A 12,642-nucleotide genomic window follows, 5' to 3' on the forward strand; every position below is an offset into this window, starting at 1 on the left:
GCCTCTGCAAGGCAGTTTCTGTGCATCTCAAGTGGACTCTGCAGAAGCCTGGATTTTAGGCTTTGACAGAAAAAATGTGATATCCAGATTTTCATGTGAAAGCTCATTTTATTTTATTGTTGATTAAAACCCTGGCAAAAACAAAATGCCTCTTCTGAGCATATCTAGAACATATTCAGAACTTCTAATAGACACTTGGACATAAGTAAGTCTATGTTCAAATGAAAACACTGAAGCCCACAGGGTGAAGCAACTTTCTAAAGTTGAGTTTTATTATCTACAGAACACAGAAATAATATGTATATCATTACATTATACAAGTTTTTGAAGCCTATAAGACTCCTAAAACAAGTGTTTCTGTAGAGAATCTGATTTATATTAATATTTAAAAATTTTAAATGTTTTTATTGTAAAAATAGTGTACAGAGGGGTTACAGTTACATGAGTAAGGTAATGAGTACATATGTTATCGAGCATTGTTACCTCTTCCTTTGTTTTTCTCCTACAATCCCTTCTTGCCCTATCTTCCCAACTCCTCCCTTCCCCCCCCCCCCAAAGTGGTAAAATTCATTTTCAACATAGTGTCTTGTACATCTCATTGTTACAATGGGTCAATCTGTATCGTTGTTTCAACATTTTGTTATTTCCCTTCCCCTCCCCAAATTAGAAAAATGTATATGCAAGATGCAGGGCATCAAAGTCAAATACAGTGAAAACAGGGGTTATACCATGGGGGAAAAACATACAAGAGAAACAAAAAAATCACATAGTACATTTTAGGTATGTTGAAAACAATAGCAAGAAAGAAAAAACAAACAAACAAGTGTGTCCCTATATTGGGGTTCATTTCACTTAATATCATCTTGTATGATCATATGTACAAGTTTTTCTGCTTGTCCTCGACTTATATTAGTTATTGCAAATAAGGGAAACCATGTGACCTATGTTTCCTTAGGCCTGGCTTATTTCACTTAATATAATTTTTTCCAAGTCTTTCCATTTCCTAACAAATGGAGCAATGCCATTCTTTCTGATGGAGGCATAGAATTCCATTGTGTGTGTGTGTGTATCACATTTTCTTGAACATTATAAGGGAATACTTCTCAAACCTTTATGCTAATAAGTTTGAGAATCTGGAAGAAAAGGACGATTTTCTAGCAAATATCGACATGCCAAAGCTAAACCAAGATGAGTTAAATCAAATTAACAGACCCATATCAAGCATCGAAATAGAAACAACAATAAGAGACCTCCACCCCAGAAAAGCCCAGGACCAGATGGATTTACAGCTGAATTCTACAAGGCCTTCAAAGCAGAACTCACACCAATAGCCTCCAACTCTTCAGTGAAATTGAAAGTGAAAGTTCACTACCAACTCTTTCTATGAAGCCATCATAACCCTCATCCGAAAACCAGGCAGGGACTCATCAAAGAAAGAGAACTATAGACCCATTTCCTTGATGAACATTGATGCAAAACTTCTCAACAAAATTTGGGCCAATCAACTTCGACAACTCATCAAAAAAATCATACACCACGATCAAACAGGATTCATTTCAGGGATGCAAAACTGGTTCAATATATGCAAATCAATTAATATAAATTCATCACATCAACAAGAGCAAGGATAATATTTTAAAATCTTAAAACTGGCAACATTTCTTTTAGTATATGAGCTTACTTTCCCATCAGCTTTAACCACACTCCATTATTATTGAAATCTACCTTGGGTTTGTAGCTATGTTTCTAATGACAGCTTTAGTAACTAAATGCAGTAGAGCAATTTAATATTATTTTATAGTAATCAAACACACATTTTAGCAGTTTCTTTCCCTTGCTTGAACTTGAAATGGCTCAGATTAGCCGATACATATACATTAATATATATAGCTAAAATTCATTTGTTAAGTTTAGATGTTTAGAAATAATGGTAAGTATGCACATAATCTTTTAGAGAATAATATCTGCATGCATTTTGTATTTTATAACTCAAAACAATTACTCCTTTGTTATCTTTCACATCGTTTTCTGTTAAAGGAATCCCTAGACTCTAAAATCTAAATGTTGATTAGCAGGCTGTGAACAAAATTGAAGTGGTTTTTTGATATTCTTACATTAGAATAAAACATAACTTGAGTTTAAAATTCTAGGGGCAAACCTCAATATTATTATACATAGTTCACCGCCAGTCATTAAATTCAAATCATCTTAAGATACTACATTTAAATATTTGAATTTTACTACGAACACAGACCTTTTCAATCCTAAATCTGAAACCACAAACTGACCACATCTTAATTGAACACAACTGTCCATACCAATTGTGGCTATTGGGGGATAGGCTGCTTACAAATGAAGTCCATTGATTAGGTCACATGGTACCATTTTATGGCTGTGGAAATTTCTTAGCTCTGGTTTTGTCCTTCCCTTGAGGTGCTCACTCTTCTCTGTGACCCTCAACTTGATTCAAGATTTTTAAATTTGCTGCTAACGAAAGTGGATGCATTTACTGACCTTACTGGTGGGAATAGCCCAAAAGTCTCTCAAGTGCTGTAGGAGCTCACTAATATGCATAGTATTCCAGGAAAGAATCATTATTTTATGGATATCTGTGAACATATGACAGCCATTATGGTCAATTACAAAAGACATTCCCACCTTTAATATACAAAGTGATTTTTTGGTTAGATATTTTATTTTAGTTTCATAACTTAAAAACTTGACATAAACTGAGAATGTGAAAACTTGAATATGTGAAGTTAGTTTTTCCTTCTCAAGTTGCCTTTTTATAATTACTAAGTAGCAGATGAAAAATTAGTTTACAAATTGAAAAACTTCCTTGTCTTTGGGGATTTTAGTTAAATGCACTAAGCACTTTTGGGTTGAATATAGAGAAAATACTTTAACAGCCAAAAATAGGATAAATAAATCATGTTTTCTTTCTGAAATTGTGTGTTTGTTCTTGGCCTTATTTAGATATGTTGAGTTCTCAGTTGCTCAGGCCAATTTGAGAACTAATAGACAGCAAAAGAGAGAAACTAGTATCAGAAATGCTAGAAGTATCAGCTAATAGGAGGCAAAAAAGACTAGTGTCATAGAAGATGAAAACTTTGGTTTATAAAGAAAGCCCTAGACATTAATGTACAACTTGCTTTTGAGTCAGGAAAACTGAGGTATATACACGGATAGAAAGAAGATCAAACAAGACATGGGCTATAGTTTAGAAATATATTGAGATTACTGAATCACCAATGTCTTAAAAACTTGTTTGCTCCCACCAAAACCAGCTGATAAGGTGGGTTGTTTATGATTTAATGTGTCTAAACATTTCTATTTAACCATTGGATAACCCTAAACTGGTAAATATAAATAGACTTACTTATTAAGCACTGAGATAAAAGTTAATTAGAATAAAATCATTGAGTAGAGTCATCAGTGATCACATAGTAGGGGAGAAATTACACTAAAATCAACAAAGCAATTATCAAACCAAAAGAGAAACTAGCCACAAAAGTCCTCATAGAAAAAACAATCAGAGTTGTTACAATATAGGATCTAAGGTATTCATTTTCCCACAATCATAAAAATAAAGACAGAGAAGTCATGTACACTCAGAGAAAAACAAAAAAATATCTAGAGGTATTCAGGTTTTCAGTTTAGCAAGCAAAAATTCAAAGCAACTATTATAAGCATTTCTAATAATGAAAGGAAGAATGTTTAAAGAATTGTAGTAGAGTAAATCATAGTTTTCAAACATGTAATAAAGAAGTAGAACCTATTAAAGGGAAGCTAAAATAGTAGATATGACATAAACAGATACAAGATGACAGAAGTATTAGTGACCTTAGTGACAGGTCACTAGAGCTAATCCAACACATCCATATCTATATGGACGTGTGTGTGTGTGTGTGTGTGTGTGTGTGTGTGTGTGTGTGTATAGAGAGAGAGAGAGAGAGAGGGAATGGGGGGATAATTGAAGAAAATGGACAACATGCAAGAGACATCTGAGAAAGCTTTAAGTGTGACAACATATGTATAATGGGAGACCTATATATATATATATACACACACACACATACACACACACACATTGGAATTCTATGCTTCTTTCAGAAAAAATATCACCATCCCATTTGTAAAGGAATAGAAAGACTTAGAAAAAATTCATAATTAAGTGAAGTAAGCCAGACCCCAAAGAAACATAGGTCCCATGGTTTCCTTTATTTGCAATAATTAGTATACATCTAGGATAGTCTTAGTAGATGAGCAGAATAACTCAATAGTTTTGTACATATGACAAAATAAGGTAATGCTAAGTGAAATGAACTCCCAGACATGGACATGAGGTTTTTCTTTGCTGGTTTTAATGTACTATGTGATTTCTTGTTTCTTTTGTGTGTTCTTACCTCTATGATTTATCCCCTGTTGTCACTGTATTTTATTTTGGTACCCTGGTATTATATATACATTTATCTGAATAAGGGAAGGGAAAGGGAACAGCAGAATGGTGAGACAAAGGATAAGGGGAAAACAAAGCAATAGAGATACTTAGAAGACAATATGCTGGAAATGATCTGTACAATTTGGAGAGGGAACGGGGAGGTAAGGGAAAGTAGGAGAAAAATGGCAGGGGGTAACAAGTTCAACAAGAAATGTAATTATAACCTTATGTAAGTATAAACCTTTTGAACATCACCTTGACAATAGAAATAATAAATTAATAATAAAATAAAGACAGTAGAGGAGCAAAGGGCAGGAAGCATTATGATGAATAATTAGTTAAGTGCTTTGCAAATCTGATGTAAAACACCATATAAATTCAACAAGTTTTTTTTTTTTTGGGGGGGGCGGTGGTCCGGTCGTGGGGCCTGAACTCTGTGCCTGGGTGCTGTCCCTCAGCTCTTCAGCTCAAGGCTAGCGCTCTACCACTTGAGCCACAGCGCCACTCCCGGCTTTTTTCTTTTTTCTTATGTGGTGCTGAGGAATCGAACCCAGGACCTCATGCATGCAAGGCAAGTGCTCTGCCACTGAGCCACCTTCCCAGCCCAAATTCAACAAATTTTTTTGAAATATAACCTAGACTGTATTAGTCAAATGTAGAAACCAGGACTAATGAGAAAATATTGAAAAATTAGAAGAGAACAAAACATTTGCTGATTTCTTTGTTTGTTTGGTCCGGTCGTGGGGCCTGAACTCTGGGCCTGGGTGCTGTCCCTCAGCTCTTCAGCTCAAGGCTAGCACTCTACCACTTGAGCCACAGCGCCACTTCTGGCTTTTTTCTTTTTGCTTATGTGGTGCTGAGCAATCGAACCCAGGGCCTCCTGCATGCAAGGCAAGAGCTCTACCACTGAGCCACCTTCCCAGCCCCCATTTGCTGATTTCTTATAAGAAAAACAGGGAGATAAAAAAGGCAGTGCAGTGACATTTGAAAGAAACGAAATCTGAGAGCATATTACCAATAGGCAGAACAAGAAGAAATACTAAAATAAATTTTTCAGGTTGACAGGAAATGATGCTAGTAATTGCTTCAATTTACAGGAAGAAATAAAGACCACTCTAACATACATATGGGAAATATAGAAAATGACATATATTAACTCTCTTTATAGAAAAATTTCTATTAAATATATAATTGTATAAAGCAATAGTTGTAACACTGGACTTGAGGATCATTACATATACAGATGTAATGTTTATGAAAGTAGTAGAAAAACAGATGGAAGAGCAAATTGGACCTTCATATTACCACTTTAGGTTCACAATTGTTTGGATTTTGATAAACTAAGATGGCTTCTTTAATCCCTCAAGTAACCACAAAGAAAATGTAATGTTAAAGGTCTACATTTTTCTCAATATTCAGAAATGATAAATGTCTGGGGTGAAAAAAATTATTCTGATTTGATCCTTACATACTGTGCATATCCATTTATACATCACATGGTGTCCCAGAAATTCATACTACTTTTTGAAGCTTTGAAGCTTTTATAGATTAGTAAAAAAAAATTAAATTAAAAGATTGCAAAAAATTATGTTGTACTCTATAAATATATGAATACAATCATGTACTCATTAACAAAAATTAACAGATAAGATAATAATGCTACAAACTTACAAATTATGGGATACAACAGAAGGCAGTAAAAGGAAGAAAGAAGCATAGACACATGACATACATAAGTAACAAATAGCCAAATAACAAAGAGAGTTAAAATTCAAACAATAACCGAATAATAAGGGAAAGAATTAAAAGTTTCAAAGTGAGAAACTATCTGATAGAATCATAATGCAAGAATTAACTACAACCATGGTTCAAAGCCAGCCCTGGCAGAAAAGACCATGAGAATCTTACCTTCAATTAACTAAACAAAGGCCAGAAGTGGAGCTATGGCTCAGTGGCAGAGTGCTATCCTTGGGCAAAGAAGCTAATAGATAATGCTCAGGCCATGAGCTCAAGCCTGTATACTAGCACACAAAACATTCTCTGTAAGTAATATGACTTATTTCATTTTATTTTATATTTATCAATTTGTGGTTCTAGGTTTGAGCTCAAAGCCTTAAGCCTGGTAAGATAAACACATATTACCAGCCTAATCAACTTGCTTTAGTTTCAAAGACATAAATGTACTGAAAGTGAAGATTTATAAAATGATATACTATTCAAAAAGTAATCATAGCAAGGATGAGTTGCTATATTAATATCAGATAAAACAATTTAAGAAAAAATATCAGAATCAGAGATAGTTCATAAAAATAGAGGGATCAATATCAGGAATATATGATAATTACAAATGAAAAGACATCTAGCAATAAAACTTACTTAAAAAAAAAAAAACCTGCCAGAATTGAAGGGAAAAGAGACACTTCCAAAATTATGATCCTAGATTCCAACCTGGTGTCAAATTCTCCATTCACTCTCAGTAAATGATAGAACAACTACACAGAAAAGTCAGCAAGGCTATAAAAGACTTGAAATTTCTATTCACCTAATTGGCCTGGCTGACACTGGGAGACACTGCATCCAGCAGGAGAACAATACATCTTCTTTTCAAGGGCACACAGAGCATTTCCCAGGGTGGACCACATACTGTACCATAAAACAAACCTCTACGCATTCAACAACAGTTTTTATTTAAAGTGTGTTTCCTGACTATAAGGGAATTGAATCAAAGAACTATCAACAAACAATTCATATAGGGAAATCCTAAATATTTGGAAATTAAGCATCATATTTCTACATGATTTTGAGTCACACAAGAGATTTTAGAAAATGCTGTATATTGAATAAAAATAAAAATACAGGGGCTGGGAAGATGTCTCAGTGGTAGAGCACTTGCCTTGCATGCGTGAGGCCCTGGGTTTGATTCCTCAGCACCACATAAGCAAAAAGAAAAAAGCCAGAAGTGGCACTGTGGCTCAAGTGGTAGAGCGCTAGCTTTGAGCTGAAGAGCTGAGGGACAGCGCCCAGGCCCAGAGTTCAGGCCCCACGACCGGATCCCCCCCAAAAAGAAAAATACAGTATATCAAGATATATGATATACAGTCAAAGCTGAGAGTAGAAGAATTTGTGTGGCTTTAAATGTTTCTGTTATTCATGAGGAAAAGCCTTAAATCAATAACCCAACATTACCTCTTGAAGAAATAGAAAAGGTAGAATATATTGTACTCTAAGCAACCATTAGAAAGAAAATAATCATAAAAATGTAAATCAGTGAAAAAAAGAAAATAAAGTCATTGTAAAGGTTAATGAATTGAACAGTTTTCAAGAGAAGATCAAATGGCTAAAAGATACACAAAAAATGTCCCCTATCTTTAACATAATTATTGTTATTAAGAAAATAAACAACAACAAATAGCAGTGAGGGTATGGGAAAAAGGGACCCTTAACACTGTGAATGTGAATATAAATTAGTGCAGCCACTGTGGAAAACAGTATGGAGGTTTCTTAAAAAACTAAAGATAGAACTACTGTGGGATCCTGCTATATCACTTTGAGCATGAATCTGAAGTAATGTAAGTCAGTATATAGTCCTGATACTTGCACACTTATGATCATAGCAGCACTATTTACAATTGCCAAAATATGGCATCAACTTTGGGGCTTGTAGAGTGATGAATAAAGAAAATATGATATGTATACACAATTGAGTACTACTCAGCCAAAAAGCAGGATGACATTATGTTGTTTGCAGAAAAATGGATGGAATTAGAGATAGTTACATTAAAGCAAATAAGTCAGAATTAAAAAAAAACACAAATATCACCTATCTCCCTCACATGCCTAATCTACCCCTTATAAATGAATGACAGGAATGTAATTAAGGTTCTGTTTGGTATTGAATACCAGCAGGAGCAGGGAAGGAAAAGTGCATTATATAAATATATGAAAATAGACCTCATGGTCTATTAAAATTATTTCAAGGAATAAAAGGAAGAGAATGTAGAGGAGTGAGAGAAAAGTGACTTTCATCTGGGCACATTGTATGCGTAGGTGGAAATTCCAAAATAAAACTTTTTTTTTTACAACTAATGAGTGAAAAATAAAATTTAAAATAAAAAAAACCAAAAGAACTATTATGCTATATTAAAGTTATCAAGCAAAAAGGAAGAGACTCAAATAGATAAATTGGGAAAGATGAAAAGTTGTTACTAATCATTGAGACATTGGTGAGACTATAGAAAGAAATATTATGAACTTTATTAAATTCACAATCCTAGCATTTATGAGCAAAGTCACAGGGCTCAGGGCAGTCAACACAATTTTGAGAATAAACAACTAAGTGCGAGGCCTTACATTACTGATAACTTCTCTTTTCTTCTGGTGGGGTTTAAACTCAAGACCACTAGGTAGCTCAGCTGGTGCTCTGCCACTCAGCCATGCTTATATCCTTGCTTTTGTTTATTTTGGTGATGGAATCTCATGGTGCCATCAGGAAGCAGATCTCAGCTTCCTGAATAACTAGAATTAGAGGCATGAGCCATGGCACTGGACTATGTTACCTGATTTTTAAACATTGGTGTACTGTCAGTGAACTCATGGAAGAGAACTGAAAGTCCAGAAAGAAATCCATATACTTATAATCAGTATATGACTCTAGGAAAATAGGATAGTATATACAGAATAAACTTCGACTATAACTATGATATACAAAAATGGACTAAAAATGGTAATAGATCTGCATGAAGTATCCAAAGCTATACATTTTATGAAGAAATGGTAAAAGAAAATATTTTTGAGTATAAGTAAAGATTTTCTGGACATGACTTCAAGTGCAAGGTCCATATTAGAAAAAAAAGTGACTAAATGGACTTCATAATTTTAAACATTTGGTCCTCAAAAGCCATCATTCAGAAGATGAAGAGATGAGCCCAGGCTAGACAAAAAATATTTCCAATCATGCATTTGACATAGGACTTGTATCTTAAGTAGATAAATACTTTTATCAACTCATCGAAAAGACAACACAATGAAAAATGTGTGTGTGTGTGTGTGTGTGTGTGTGTGTGTGTGTAGCCTCCAAATGGCCTACAGTGGTCCCTGTTTTCTCTGAAGTTTTCTTATACAGTGCCCTCCCACACTGCATCATAGAAGGACCCGGTGGTCAATAGATGGTAGCAGAACTGATGGTTTGTCACTTAAAAACAAATTGACATCTGTTCATTGCACAAGGGGGTTTCATCTTAACAAGTCCATTCATACAGATAGTGCTTCTTGATCATAATCATCACTGTGCCTTTTTCCTTCTTTCTTGTTCCTTTTGCCAAACTAGTCTCATTAACTGACCCTACTTACTCCATTTCACACATTTATATGAGCTATTGTGTCACTTTTAAAGCTTGTTTCTTGCTCTGTCTCTTTTTGATTCATCATGCTACTGGAAGCCAGCTATACGGAGATGTACAGCTATAGCCTGCAAGTAAGACATCTTGGAAGTAGATCTTTTAGCTCTGTCAAAGACTTCAGATATCTGACATCTTTACTACAATCTCACATAAAATCCGGAGAGAGAAACACAAAGCTAAGATACTACCACATCTTGGTCTTTAGAAATTAATGTTTTGGTTTGTGCAAAGTTGGTTGGAACAATTTGTTTCAAATGAAGGAATTGATAATTAATTCACTGGAAAGAAGATTTGAATGTATTTTTCTTCAAAGAAGATCCACAGATGGCTGTGAAAAAATCCATGAAAAGCTTTATCATTAGGTACTAGGAAATACAAATTAATGAAATCACTAAAAGCACATTAGAATCACTATACTAAAAAATACTGGGGTGGAGAGAACATGTTTAGACTATGTGAGGCCCTGTGTTAATCTCAAAATGTAGTAAACAAACAGATAAGAAATAAATAAGCCCAACCACCAATATAAAAATATATTGAAGTTGACAAGTATTGATGAATGTGGCAAAACTGGAATTGCAATACACTGTGGTGGGAGGTTAGGTAGAATAAATTGCTTAGAAGTTAACATAAACTTACCAAACAATTCTGCAATTTCATTATCTACTAAACAAAAATACAAATATATGTTCATACAAATATTTTCATGTGATTATGTATAAAAGTTTTATTCATAAATTTCCTAAATTAGAAACAATGAAAATATCCATTGACTGCTTCATGGATGAATTAAACCTAGTTCATCCATAAATTTCATGTGGTTCATCTAAACATTGAAATGCTTTTCAGCAATAAAAAGGAGAAAACTACTGATGTGTATTATGACATGGCTGAATCTCAGAAACATTATGATAAATATAAGACATCAGACACAAAAGACTGCATATTGAATTAATTTATTCACACAGTATTTCCAGAAAATTAAAATATGTAGAGAAAGACAATAAACCTGTGACTGAGACTAGGATTAGATGTGAAGATCAACTGTCCAGAGATACAAGACAACTCTCTGGGAATAATAAACAAAAGTGTTCTGACACTTGATTGTGGTGATGGTGAACTAACACTGGAAGATTATTAAAAGCATTATTCTGCACCCTGATATCAGAAAAATTTATTGTACATATATTACATCTAAGGAAAAATATTAAAATGATATGAAAGATGTACAAAGTTCCATGGTAGCATGAGTCCTTTGAAATGAAGGCACCTGGGAAAAATTCATGAGAATGTAGAAGTTGAGGTAAAACTCAAAAGTTGAAAGATTTGTGACAGCAGTTTAAAGAGAAAGGAAGTTCTAGTCAGAGAAAAGATTAAAGATGCAAGGCTGTGGAATAAAATGAATTGGCATGATCAGAAGTATAGTAACTGTAGTTGAGAGTAGAACAAAGAACAGACTTGGAATAAAAGACAAGGTTTGACTTGCCTCAGTAGGCTACGTGGAGGAGTGAACTTCATTACATAATCTCTAGTCCTGACACTCCTTTGCACTTCAGACTTAAAACAAAAACTGTCTGTAAAACATCTCCACTTCCACACCCTCAAACATAGCAAGCTAAATATGCTTCAAATTTGTCCCTACCTTTTTTCCATCTTTTTTATTAGTTGATAACTGCACCATCCACAGAGTTGCTCAATTAAGAACTTAAGTATACAACACCTATGTAATCAATTAAAATAATGCATTTATTTTACTTCTTAAATTTTCTGACCCTTCTTTTTCTTTTCAGTCTATCTTACCAGTTGACAATTTCTTATTCTGTCCTGCCCTTATGTTTTTCATGACCCAACCTACTCTCTAGGAAGCTAGAAACAAGGAATTTCTGAATTCCAGCTTTTTGGAGCTCAATTGAATGTTCTTGTTGGACATTGCTTTATTATTGTTTATTCCATATTGTAGCATAATAATTTCTCTTTCTTATGTTACCAGTCCCATAAAAATAGGATTAGTGTCTTTCAAGCCTTTGGAATACCAAGAGTTTACCACTACATCTGATACAGAGGGGGGACATAAAATACATTTATGAAATGATTAAATACAAGGATAGATGTAAGCAGACAATTACTGACAATGCAAAGAATAGATTGAAAAAAGGGAAAACCTGAGGAAGTATTATCTGTTTTTAAAGAGTGGAGGCTAGGGTTGTTGCTCACAATTAGAGTCCTTACCCAGTGGCTTGCATTATAGCTCCAGCCCTACAAAATAAAATAAAAGGTCCAGATGAAAGTTTCTATTTTTTAATTGACAATAATACAGAGATGATGTAAATATCTTTAAAAGTTCAGTCCAGGTGCCAGTGGTTCCCACTTGTAATGCTAGTTACTTAAGAGGTTGAGATCTGAGGATCACTGTTTGAGACTAGCCTGGGCAGGAAAGTCTGTGAGATTCTTATCTCCACTAAACTACCAAAAAAAAGCTAAAAGTGGAGCTGTGTCTCAAATGGAAGAGCACTAGCCTTGAGCAAAGAAGCTCAATGATAGCATCCAGGCTCTGAGTTCAAGCTTGAGGACTGGTATTAAAAAATAAGATGAAATAAAAGTAAATTAATAAAAAGTTGACTAGTAGTGTCTTTGGAAAAAGCCAACTGCACATGAAACAAAGTTTAATATGGTGCTGCAGCAGGTGGTTGGTGTGTGTCTGAAACATGACCCAGTGCTTTATCTTGGGCTCAGAATGGTAATTTCTATTCCATTGGTATTTGACATGAAATAGTGCTGATACTAGAAATGCTGCATTGGGGA

The sequence above is a fragment of the Dipodomys spectabilis genome, unplaced genomic scaffold (genome assembly GCF_019054845.1).
Source record: "Dipodomys spectabilis isolate Male_0828 unplaced genomic scaffold, ASM1905484v1 ptg000256l, whole genome shotgun sequence".
Lineage (NCBI taxonomy): Eukaryota > Metazoa > Chordata > Mammalia > Rodentia > Heteromyidae > Dipodomys > Dipodomys spectabilis.